Source organism: Procambarus clarkii, chromosome 14 (assembly GCF_040958095.1).
Source record: "Procambarus clarkii isolate CNS0578487 chromosome 14, FALCON_Pclarkii_2.0, whole genome shotgun sequence".
Lineage (NCBI taxonomy): Eukaryota > Metazoa > Arthropoda > Malacostraca > Decapoda > Cambaridae > Procambarus > Procambarus clarkii.
This window is the reverse complement of record NC_091163.1, coordinates 24,169,403-24,182,849: the sequence shown is the minus strand read 5'-3', so window position 1 is coordinate 24,182,849 and position 13,447 is coordinate 24,169,403.

Below are 13,447 nucleotides of genomic sequence, written 5' to 3'. Positions count from 1 at the left end.
TTATCAAGAATCTGCAGCAGGGTTGAACGTTGGGCTGGAGACGGCTGGAACGCCCAGCGGACCACATTCTACATATCAAGCGAGTAGCGATGGCCGGGCCGAATCTACTGGAAGTGATTCAAATGGAAGCTGTACTGGACTGTAAGTTGTGTCTACAAAGCAAGGAGAGGAGGAAGAGAACGATGGCACAGGTACCTGACTCCAGTACCCTGAAGAAGAGGAGGAGGAGGTAAGGTAAGGTAATTATCAAAAGAAGGCTCCAAACCGGGAAGGCTATGTAGCACCATCAAAGTGCGAAATAATCAGAGGGCGCTAAATATCACCAAGAATGCCAATACGAGAACAAAAACGCATAAGGCGAACGATATCAAAAGTATCCGATTCGCCTAAAATTCTATCGAGGGACAAGTGACCGTGAGGGACGGTCGGAAAGCAAGACACACGCTCGTCCTGGAAGTCAGGACATTCAACAAGGATATGCACAACTGTAAGAGGGACAACGCAATTCGGACAATAAGGAGCAGGGCGGCACTCCATTAAGTGACCGTGGGTTAAGCGAGTATGGCCAACCCGCAGCCGTGCCAAAGCAGTTTCCCACCGCCGGTTACGATGGTAGGAGGAAGGCCACGGGGACACACGACGTTTGAAAGTACGCAACTTGTTACCAACCACAGAGGACCAACAACCCTGCCAACAGGCAAGGATGGAGGAATGAATAACAGGATAAAAGTCAGAATAAGGAATACCTTTACGGGAGATGGGACAAGAACGGATAGCTTCCTTAGCGGCAGCATCCGCACGCTCATTGAAAGAAACACCAATATGGCTGGGAACCCAGCAATACTCTACTGATTTAAATTTACTAGAAATAAGAAACAGCCAATGTTGAATCTCGATGACCACCGGATGGACAGGATTAAAGGACCCTAGAGCCATGAGGGCACTACGAGAGTCAACTACAACCACAAAGGAGGAATGAGAATGAGAAAGCAAGAGACGGAGAGCATAGAGAATAGCATAAAGTTCTGCTGTAAAGACGCTAGCCTCCGAAGGGAGGCGACACATATAAGTACAGTCAGGAAAAACAACAGAGTAGCCCACACCGTCCGCAGACTTAGACCCATCGGTGAAGATGGAAATAGAGTGGGAGTGAAGAAAAGTGCTCAAGGAAGAGGCTTTTCAAAATTGTAGGAGGGGTAAAGGCTTTAGTAATACAAGTCAAGGACGTACAAAACTTGGGAAGGGGGACTCTCCACGGAGGCAAGGAAGGAAGAATATGAGGAGAAACATTAGAAATATGAACAGAAAGAGAATCCTGTAAGCGAGATAACCGGACAGAAAGTGGGAGACGATGAAGAGGAACAGGAGCTACAGCAGAAGGAAAAGTCAAAGCACGACAGAGGCGAGAGGAAGGATGTTGTAAGGACTGCACAAGATAGCGAAGACAGTAGCGATCACGGCGGTCCCGAAGAGAAAGCCAGTGTCAACATACAAACTGAGGGCGGGAGTCGAACGAAAGGCACCAGAGCCAAGACGCAACCCAGTATGGTGTAAAGCATCAAGACGGCGAAGAGTAGGAGGAGAAGCAGAAGAGTACGCAGGGCAACCATAATCGAGTAATCGTTATCATAATCGAGCGCCTATCCGCTCCCCAAGAAGTATGAGACAAAACCTTAAGTAGGTTAAGGGCCTTAGAGCATTCAACTCGGAGGTAAGAGATATGGGCAGACCAAGACAAACGAGTGTCAAAGACTAACCCCAAGAGCTTTGCAGAATCCCTGTACACAATGGGATGACCATAAAGCGACAAAGAGGGACGAAGAATGACATGCTTCCGAGTAAAAGTCATAGCACAAGTCTTAGACGCAGAGAACTTGAAGCCATAATCGGTGGCCCAAGATGACACGGCATCAATCGCAAGTTGAAGCCGACGTTGAAGGAGAGGTGAATCATCACCCCGACAGCAAAGGGTAAAATTATCAACATAGAAAGCAGAGAAGACGCCAGAAGGAAGAGAGGAAAGAAGACCATTGAGGGCAACTAGAAAAAGAGTAGTGCTCAGAACACTACCCAGGGGTGCACCCTCATACTGCCGAAAAGGGGCAGAGAGAGTACCAAGCCGCACACGAAAGGAACGACGAGAGAGGAAGCTCTGGAGGAAGAGAGGGAGGTGCCCATGAAGGCCAAAAGGATGAAGTTGAGACAGAATATGATAACGCCAAGTGGTGTCGTAAGCCTTTTCCAGGTCAAAAAGGACGGCAACAACGGAGGTCTTCGCAGCAAAAGCAGTACGAATATAGACCTCCAAGTTCACCAGGACATCCGTTGTGCTGCATCACTTGCGAAAACCAAATTGAGAAGGGGAAAGGTGGTGATATTGTTCTATGAACCACATCAAACGAACGTTAACCATACGTTCAAAGAGCTTGCAGACACAACTCGTGAGGGCAATAGGGCGGAAGTCCTTGAGGGATGACCCAAGAGACCCTGGTTTCCAAACAGGGAGGACAACAGCATCGAGCCAGTCTTCAGGGACCAACGACGACTCCCAGACCCGATTGTACAGACTCAATAAGTATTGAGACGTGCATGGAGGGAGATGGCGAAGGATTTCATAATGAATGCCATCGGAGCCCGCTGCCGTAGAACCACAAAGGGCCAGGGCAGACTGAACCTCAGAAAGAGAGAAGGGATCATTATAGGGAAGGTGAAGATAGGTACAGAAATTTAAAGGATGAGATTCAAGAAGAGGCTTACGAAGAAGGAAGGATTGGGGGAGATTAGAACCAGAACTAACAGAGGAGAAATGGGAACCCAGTTCGGTCGTAACCTGCAACGGGTCCGCCACAAGTGCACTATGGAGGCGAAGGACCGGTGAGACATCGGGAACAAACTTACCCGCAATCTTGCGGACACGCTTCCAAACCAGTGGGAGAGGAGTTTTGGATGTAATGGTGGAGACATAAGACACCCAGTAAGCACGTTTAGCCGCACGGATGGTCCTACGGGCCAGCACACTCGCCTTCCGAAACAAAAGAAAAGACTGAACCGTTTGTAGGCAGCGATGTCTCTTCCAGGCTGCACGCTTACAGTGGACAGCCCGAGCACAGTCCATATTCCACCAGGGAACCCACTTCCACGTTTCCTGAGAGGAAGAGCGAGGAATAGAGTGGAGGGCAGCGTCGAAGACAGTGTCATGAAAAAGAAGGAGGGCGCGAGGGAGAGGCAGAACGGAGAGGTCGGAAATAGTAGCACGGAGAGTAAAGAGGTGCCAGTCAGCCTCGGCAAACCGCCACCTAGGAAAGTAGAGAGGAGGGCGAAAAGAGAAAAAAATTAACAAGGATAGGAAAATGGTCACTGCCATGGAGGTCATCAAGGACCCGCAACCCGAAATCTAAGGAAAGGGATGGCGAGCACAGAGAAAGATCAAGACAAGAAGGGGAACGAGTCCGAGAGTCCAAATGAGTGGGCTCACCAGAATTAAGAAGGGAGAGGGAAGAAGAGAGGATGAAAGGTTCAAGGAGGCGACCCCAGGTGTTTGTCAGCACATCACCCCAAAGGGCATGACGACAATTGAAATCACCCAGCAGGAGCACAGGCTCCGGCAAGGAGTCTAGGTGTTTAAGATCGGGAAGAGAAAGTGGGACAGTGGGGGGGGGGGGAGATAAATGGAACAAACAATGTAACATCTATGCACAAAGACACGGGCGGCAGAACAGTGGAGAGGCGAGGAAAAAAGTAAGAGGACAAAGGAAACATCGGAGCGAATCAAGAGAGCAGAAGAATTATGGACCACAGCTGGGGGGGGGGATGAGAAAAGAATAGCCACAGAAGCGACCAGAACGAGCACCAAGCATTGGCTCCTGGAGACAGACACAAAGGGGCGAAAACTGTGAAATGAGAAGTTGGAGGTCAAGGAAATTGGCGTAAAATCCACGGATGTTCCATTGAAGAAAAGACATCAGCAAAGAGAGAGAGGAGAGCAACAGAGAGCAAAGAAGAAACAAAGGTGAAGAAGGAACACAGCACGCTAAAAAAGCACATTGTCAAGATCAGGGTCAATGAAGTCAGGGTTAGGGGGCATAGGTAAACTGAGTAAAGAAGGAGGGAAAGAAGCGGGAGGACAGACCAGAGGTGGACGAGCAGGGTCTGGAGGAGGAGGAGGGGCAGAAAGAGGGGAGCGCACCTCAGCAAGGGCAGTAACCGAGATGGAACCGGGGGCTAAAGAAACCCCTACAGTAGGAACAGGGGGCTCCACCTCCGAAGCGGGAGGTGAAGGAACAATAGAATCAGAGATAGGGGGTGAAGAAGAAAGCGAAGCCTTCTTACTGACAGGGGAGGAGGAAGGAGAGGAGCCAGGTTTTCGCTTCTGACTCAAAGATACGGGCGTCCCAGCAACAATGTACCGGGCAACAGACTCCAGCGTCTCGATAGGAGAAGAAGAGCGAGAGTGAACAACACAACCATCAGGAGAGCGATGGACGTCGGCCCGCACAGTAAGGCGGCGTGGAGAGCCAAGAGATGGAGGAGAATGACGGGAAGGAGGACTAGAGGGAGAAGAAAAAGAAGACACAGGAGACGTGACAGACTGGGTAGAAAGAAGGGGAGCCCTAGACAGAGAACCAGGAGGGGGATCCTTCGGAACAGAACAGAGGAAAACAGGGGAGGTGGTGGTGGGTGTGTCCGGGTCTAAGGCTCGGAAACGGTTGTGAGACTGAGCAAGGCGGGAAGGATGAGGAGAGGAAGAGCGCACCACGCGAGCATAGGAGACACCAGTGAAAGAGGGGAGACGATGAACTTGGCGCCGAGCCTCAGGAAAAGACAAACGGTCCCGGTGCTTCAAGTTGAGGACAGCCGCCTCAAGTTTGTAACGAATACACACACGGGAGAAGGCAGGGTGGGCCTCACCGCAATTGAGGCAGCGGGCCTGGAGAGAAGTGCACTCCAACTTAGAGTGACCCTCGCTTCCACACAGGGGACAGAGAGAGACAGGACTAGAGCAGTTGAGGGTACCATGCCCAAACCTCCAGCACTTACCGCAGAGCTGAGGAGATGGAATATATTCCCGAACAGAGCATCTGGCACCAGCAAGAATGACAGAGGGTGGAAGGGTCCTACCATCAAAGGTAACCTTCACAACCCGAAGGGGCAGACGGCGATGACCACAAGGGGGACGAGTAAATGTATCCACCTGGAGGACAGAATGACCCTGGACCTCGAGGATATGCTTGATATCCTCGTGGCAGTCCTTGAGATCCCTAACACCGGTCGCAACATGGTGCGGGAGGAGAACAGTGCCAACACTGGCATTCAACCGAGCGTTCTTCGAGACTCAAACAGGGGTCTCGCCAAGGCAGGATAAGGCGGCCAAGCGGGTGGCCGCATCCTGAGAAGGAACAGCAACGACACGGGTACCAAGACGAGTGGGGTTGAAAGTGACAGAGGCATCCACGGAATCAACAAGATGCCTATGAAAGGAAAAATCGTCAGGAGGAGTTGAATCTAAAGGTTGGAGGTCAAAGTACTTAGTCCACGTAGCAGGACCAAATAAAGCATGTAGGATGGGAAGGGAGCATACGAGAGCGGCTGTGGCGGGGACGGCGATGAGAACCCTTAGAGAGAGACGGGTCGAAAGGTGCAGTATTCACAAGAAGAGATGGAGCCGTGCAAGGGGACGAGACGGTCACCACAGCAGGCTTGGGGCTCAACCCAACCACAGAGGAGGGAGGGGAGCAGGGAGGAAGAGTCCAGTCTGGGCCTAAACCGGGTCCTGTAGCGGGGGCTACAGATCCCGGTCTTCCAGGACGGTCCGACTCAGGGGCCTGGTCGCCCACCCCATGAGCCTGGGTAAGAGAAGTCAAGTCGTCATCCATACAGCAAACCAATATATAAGAGATGGGACCTGGAACCAAGAGATACCACCTACCAGGGCAGCCAGGGAGGCCGAGCGCAGGCCAGTGCAGGAAGGGTGTGTCGTCCCCAGCGGTGCTCCCCCTTTTCAACAGGGAAGTCCTACTACTTCGTTCATTCTCCCACACTGGTGCTAAGACCCCAGTCCCCCTATCCCCCCAGCCTGGACATCCAACCATCCACTCAGGGCGGCCTCTCACAGGCGACCCCTCCAGCAGGTGGTCTGATGACTCACAAGGCCCCTACATGGTGCCCTTCAGCACGTACACCACCCAAAGAGGGGGCAGGAGAGTGGGCACAGGCACCCGCACAGGTCCAAGGGAGGTTTATGTGAGCCCCTCACCACGGCAAGGAGGCACCACGGAGGGGAGGAGGAGGAGGACTGTTCCTGCCGAGTGTGAGGACAGCGAAGACGCGCTACTACAAGGACAACTGAGGAACTTGTGTGTGGGAACTGATCAACGGAAGACCAGATGTCAGGACCAGGAACCTCACCATCCCTCGCCAGAGGACGTGTCGGCTTTGTATCGGAATGAAGTAAAGTAGATAATTGTCCCTCCCTTTACCCCTTTGATCTAGGTGAGCTAGGATATTCTGTATATTCTGAACATTTCTTGTTACCATTTATTGTCTATGTGACAGAGTGTTAGGCTAGGAGCCAAGGAGCTCATGTAGGCATGAGTTGGTGGTGGAACATAAATATGTAGATGCGGTGACGTTATTGTATATGGAAGTAGTGGCTGGTTTTCAAGAAGTCAGAAACGAACTTTGAATCATTCAGCTGATAGTGTTGCCAGAGGCGCGAGGCGTGTCCCTGCCGGTTTAACAGTTGGACCCAGCCAGCTGATCATGTTGCCAGAGGTGCGAGGTGTGTGCCCGCCGACTGACTAGTGGACCCAGTCAGCTAACCGTGTTGCCAGAGACGCGACGGGAGGAGGTTGCTGCCATCGGACAATTCTACCTGTATTATTTCTTTACACAAGTGTATATATTTTCTTCAGTAAACTTTTAATCTTACCAATGTATTTGAGTGAGCCTCCATTCTCTAGGGCTATTTTGAGTGAAACCATTTATGTCACCTTGCACTGCACATGAGATTGCATCCTTGATTTAAGATAACTAATGAGACCATTGACGTGTTGCTGGGACACGAGTATAAAAACCCGAAAGAGATAGAGTATCCCAGTGTCAAGATGGGCAGGTTCAGCTGTGAGGCCAAAGGGCTTAAACCTCTTCACTCACTAGGGGCATAAGGCCAGCCCTTGGTAGACTGGGGAGCCCCAGGGCGAGCAGTGGCACCAGGGTACGGAGGGGCGAGGACCCGTGGGAGCGGCCCTAACTATACAAGGTAGGAAGGGGTGAGAACCTTGACAGTGGCGACCTTGCCAGGATTATCGAACAACGGTGTTGTCAAGGATTACAAGTGCAGTGACGAGTGTACTAAGGTCGATATTGGTCTCGGTTTACACTGCTCGCTAGTGTATTTCCTTGTATAAGATTACTCAATAGCCTAGAGATGGAGGATGATAGAGTGAAGAAATTTATTGAGTCGAGGGACAAGCAGGTGCTGGAAGAGTGCAGCAAGGCCCAGCTGCAGCTAGTGGCGGACCACTTTGGGTTAAAGTTGAGGTCCTCCAAGGTGGCGGAACGGCAGATTGAGATCATGGCTCAGCTCAAGGCCTGAGAGGAGGCCTCCTGGGAAGGACCGTCCCAAGCACCTACCAGTGTTGGTAGGAACTGGAGCAACGAAGGAAGCAGCAGAAGCATAAAGCTGGAAATAATGAAGATTCAGCTTGAAGCTCAGCTGAAGTGAGAGGAGCGCATAGCTCAGATCAAGTAAGTAAGTAAGTAATTATCAAAAGAAGGCACCAAACCGGGAAGGCTATGTAGCACCATCAAATACGCAAAATAATCAGAGGGCGCTAAATATCACCAAGGATGCCAATACGAGAACAAAAACGCATAAGGCGAACGATATCAAAAGTATCCGAGTCACCAAGAATTCTATCGAGGGACAGGTGACCGCGAGGGGCGGTCGGAAAGCAAGACACACGCTCGTCCTGGAAGTCAGGACATTCAAGAAGGACATGTACGACCGTAAGAGGGACAATGCAACTAGGACAATAAGGAGCAGGGCGGTGCTCCATCAAGTGACCATGGGTTAAGCGAGTATGGCCAATACGCAACCTCGCCAGAGCTGTTTCCCACCGCCGGTTACGGTGGAAGGAGGACTGCCACGAGGAAACACAACATTTAAGAGTACGTAGCTTGTTACCAGTAACAGACAACCAAGAAGCCTGCCAACGGGTAAGGACTGAGGAATGGATAACCGGGTAAAAGTCGGAATACGGAATGCCCTTACGAGAGATGGGACAAGAGCGGACAGCTTCCTTGGCGGCAGCATCCGCACGCTCATTTAAAGACACACCAATATGGCTGGGAACCCAACAAAACTCAACCGACTTAAATTTACTGTGAACGAGAAACAGCCAATGCTGGATCTCGACAACCACTGGATGAACCGGATTAAAGGACCCGAGAGCCATGAGGGCACTACGAGAGTCAACAACAACTACAAAGGAAGACTGACAACGAGAAAGCAGGAGACGAAGAGCATAGAGAATAGCATAAAGTTCCGCTGTAAAGATACTAGTCTCCGGAGGCAAGCGACACATATAAGTGCGATCAGGAAAAACAACAGAGTAGCCAACACCGTCCGCTGACTTAGACCCATCGGTGAAGACAGAAACGGAGCGGGAGTGAGAAGAAAAGTGCTCGAGGAAAAGGCGTTTTAGAACCGTAGGAGGGGTAAAAGCTTTAGTGATATGGGTCAAGGATGTACAAAACCGCGGAAGAGGGACCCTCCACGGGGGCAAAGAAGGAACAACACGAGGAGAAACATCAGAAATACGAACGGAAAGAGAATCCTGCAGGCGAGATAACCGGACAGAAAGAGGGAGGCGGTGAAGAGGAACAGGAACCGCAGGAGGGGTAAAAGTTAAAGCACGACAGAGGCGAGAGGAAGGATGTTGCAAGGACCGCGCAAGATAGCGAAGACAGTAGCGATCACGGCGGTCCTGGAGAGACAGGAAGCCAGTGTCAACATACAAGCTAAGGACGGGAGTCGAACAAAAGGCACCAGAACTGAGGCGCAACCCAGTATGGTGCAAAGCATCAAGACGGCGAAGAGTAGAAGGAGAAGCAGACAAGTAAGCAGGGCAACCATAATCGAGCTTAGACAGGACGAGAGAGGAATGTAAAGCAAGGAGAGTGCGCCTATCTGTCCCCCAAGAAGTATGGGACAAGACCCGAAGGAGGGTAAGAGCCTTAGAGCACTCAACACGGAGGTAAGAGATATGGGGAGACCAAGACAAACGAGTGTCAAGGAATAACCCCAAAAGCTTCGCGGAATCTTTGTATTGAAGGGGATGACCATAAAGTGACAAAGAGGGACGAAGAACAACCCGTTTCCGCGTAAAAGTCATGGCACAAGTCTTAGAAGTAGAGAACTTGAAGCCATGATCAGTGGCCCAAGACGACACGGCATCAATTGCAAGTTGAAGCCGGCGTTGAAGGAGAGGCGAATCATCACCCTGACAACAAAGGGTAAGATCATCGACATAGAGAGTGGAGAAGACACCAGAAGGAAGAGAGGAAAGAAGACCATTGAGGGCAACTAGAAAAAGAGTAGTGCTCAGAACACTACCCTGGGGCACACCTTCGTATTGCTGAAAAGAGGGAGAGAGAGCGGTACCAAGGCGCACCCGAAAGGAACGACGAGAGAGGAAGCCACGGAGAAAGAGAGGGAGATGACCACGAAGGCCAAAAGAATGAAGTTGAGATAGGATATGATAACGCCAAGTGTTGTCATAAGCCTTTTCCAGGTCAAAAAGGACGGCAACAACGGAGGTCTTCGCAGCAAGAGCAGTACGAATATAGACCTCCAAGTTCACCAGGACATCTGTCGTGCTGCGGCACTTGCGGAAACCAAATTGAGAAGGGGAGAGGAGGTGATGGTGTTCCAGGAACCACATCAGACGAACGTTAACCATACGTTCAAAGAGTTTGCAGACACAACTTGTGAGAGCAATAGGGCGAAAGTCCTTAGGGGAAGTACCCAGAGACCCCGGTTTGCGAACAGGGAGGACAACGGCATCGAGCCAGTCCTCAGGGACTGACGACGACTCCCAGATCCGATTATACAGACTCAGTAAATACTGAGACGTGCTCGGAGGGAGATGGCGAAGCATCTCATAATGAATACCATCGGAGCCCGCCGCCGTAGAACCGCAGAGGGCCAGGGCAGAACGAAGTTCAGAGAGTGAGAAGGGATCATTATAGGGAAGCTGAAGATGAGTGCAGAAATCTAAAGGACGAGACTCAAGGACAGGTTTACGAAGAAGGAAAGATTGGGGAAGATGAAGACCAGAGCTAACAGAAGAAAAGTGGGAACCCAGTTCGGAAGCGACCTGCAACGGGTCCGCCACAAGAGTATCATGGAGGTGAAGGACCGGTGAAACATCGGGAACGAACTTACCCGCTATCTTGCGGATACGCTTCCAGATCTGGGCCAGAGGGGTTTCGGACGTAATTGTTGAGACATAAGATGCCCAACATTCACGTTTAGCCGTACGGATGGCCCTACGGGCCACCGCACTCGCTTTCCAAAAGAAAAGAAAAGAATCGGTCGTCTGCCTATGGCGGTGCCTCTTCCAGGCTGCACGCTTACAGCGGACAGCCCGAGCACAGTCTGCATTCCACCAGGGAACGCACTTCCGTGGACCCCGAGAGGAAGAGCGAGGAATAGAGCGGAGGGCAGCGTTGAAGACAGTATCATGAAAAAGGAGGAGAGCGCGAGAGAGAGGCATAAGGGAGAGGTCAGAGAGAGCAGCACTGAGGGTAAATAGGGTCCAGTCTGCCTTAGCAAACTGCCACCTAGGGAAAGAGAGGGAAGGGCGAAAAGAGAAAAAGGAAACAAGGATGGGGAAATGATCACTTCCATGGAGGTCATCAAGAACCTGCCACGTGAAATCTAAGTAAAGAGAAGAAGAGCAGAGAGAAAGATCAAGACAAGAAAGGGTGCGAGTCCGAGAGTCCAGATGAGTCGGCTCACCAGAATTCAGAAGAGACAGGGAAGAAGAGAGGAGAAACGGCTCAAGGAGGCGACCCCGGGTATTCGTCAGAACGTCACCCCAAAGAGAATGACGACAATTGAAGTCACCCAGCAGGAGCACAGGCTCCGGCAAGGAGTCTAGGAGGTGTTTCAAATCAGGAAGAGAGAGCGGGACACTCGGGGGGAGATAAATGGAACAAATTGTGTACCATTTCCCCACAAAGATACGAGCAGCAGAACAATGGAGAGGCGAAGGAAAAAGCAAAGGAACAAAGGGAACATCGGCACGAATCAAGAGAGCAGAAGAATTAGAAGCCCCAGCAATGGCTGGGGGGTGGGAGAGAAAGGAATAGCCACGAAAACGACCAGGACGAGTACCAAGCATTGGCTCCTGGAGACAGACACAAAGAGGCGAAAACCGCGAAATCAGAAGTTGGAGTTCGAGGAAATTGGCGTAATAACCTCGAACGTTCCATTGAAGAATGGACAACGACGAGAAGAGAAAGGACAAAAACAGAGAACAAGGAAGAAACAAAGGCAAAAGAGCAACAGAGCACGTTAAAGAATATCAGGGTCGGGATCAGGGTCAGCAAAGTCAGGGTTAGGGGGCATGGGTAAACTGAGCAAAGACGGAGGGAAGAAAACGGGAGAACAGATAAGAGGTGGGCGGGCGGGGTCCGGAGGAGGAGGAGGAGGAGGAGGAAGAGGAGGAGACAACGGAGAGGAGCAGTCAAGGACAGCAGCAGGAAGAGAGGGAGTAGAAAGTGGGGAGCGCACCTCGGCAAGAGCAGCAACCGAAAGGGAAGCAGGGGCCAAAGAAACCTCCATAGCAGGAACAGGGGGCGCAATCACTGAAATGGGAGGGGAAGGAGCAACAGAGCCAGAAGTAGGGGCCAAGGAAGAAAGCGAAGCCTTCTTACCTGCCGGGGAGGAGGAAGGAGAGGAGCCAGGCTTACGCTTCTGACTTAAAGAGACCGGTGTCCCAGCAACTACGTCCGGGCAACGGATTCCAGCGTCTCAACAGGAGAAGCTGAACGAGAGCACACACGACGGCCGTTAGGAGAGCGATGGACATCCGCCTGCACCAACAGGCGGCAGGGAGAACCAATAGATGGAGGAAGAGGATGGGAAAGAGGATTGGAGGGAGACGAGGAAGAAGACACAGGAGACACGACAGACCGGGTAGAAAGAAGGGGAACCCCAGACAGAGGACCAGGAGGAGGACCCTTCGGGACAGAACTCAAAGGAACAGAGGAGGGGGCAGTGGGCGTATCAGGGTCCAAGGCCCGGAAACGGTTGTGAGTTTGAGGAGGGAGGGAAGGACGAGGAGAGGAAGAGCGCAACACGCGAGCATAAGAGACGTTAGCATAAGGCGGGAGCCGGCAAACCTGGCGCCTCGCCTCAGGAAAAGATAAACGCTCCCGGTGCTTCAAGTTCAGGACGGCCGCCTCAAGCTTGTAATGGATACAGGCACGAGAGAAGGTAGGATGGGCCTCACCGCAGTTGAGGCAGCGAGCTTAGGAAGAAGGGCACTCCGACTTAGAGTGACCTTCACCCCCACACAAAGGACAGAGAGAGACAGTCCCAGAGCAGCGGAGGGCACCATGTCCAAACCTCCAGCACTTGTTACACAGCCGAGGAGAAGGAATATACTCCTGGACAGAGCACCTAGCACCAGCAAGAATGACAGGATGGAAGGGTCCTACCATCAAAGGTGATCTTTACAACACGAAGGGGTTGACGGCGACGACCACGAGGGGGACGAGTAAACGAGTCAACCTGGAGGACAGAAGGGCCTTGGGTATCAAGGATATGCCGAATATCATCGTGGCAATCCTGTAGATTCCGAACACCGGTTGCAACATGGGGTGGGAGGAGAATAGTGCCAACACTGGCATTCATCTGAACATTCTTAGACCCCCGAACAGGGATCTCGCCAAGGCAAGACAAGGCTGCCAAGCGGGAAGCTGCATCCTGAGAAGGAGCAGCAACGACACGTGTACCGAGATGAGTGGGGTTGAATGTAACAGACGCATCGACGGAATCAACAAGATGCCGATGGAGGGAGATATCGTCAGGAGGCACAGAATCAAGAGGGAGGAGACCAAAGTATTTGGCCCATGAAGCGGGACCAAACAAGGCCTGATACGCGGCAGTACGGGAAGGAATCGAGCGAGTGCGGCCGGAGTGCGAACGGCGTTGAGAACCCCCAGAGAGGGGTTAAAAGGCGCAGTAGTCACAACGAGAGACTTAGCCGCACCAGGGGGACGAAGTGGACACCACTGGGGGCTGGAGGCTTGACCCAACCACAGAGGAGGAAGGGGAGCTGGGGGAAGAAGTCAGGACGGTCAAAGGAGGAGCAAGGTCGGGGCCCAACGCAGCAGGAGCTACAGAGCCTGGTCTTCCAATACAGGCCGACTCGGG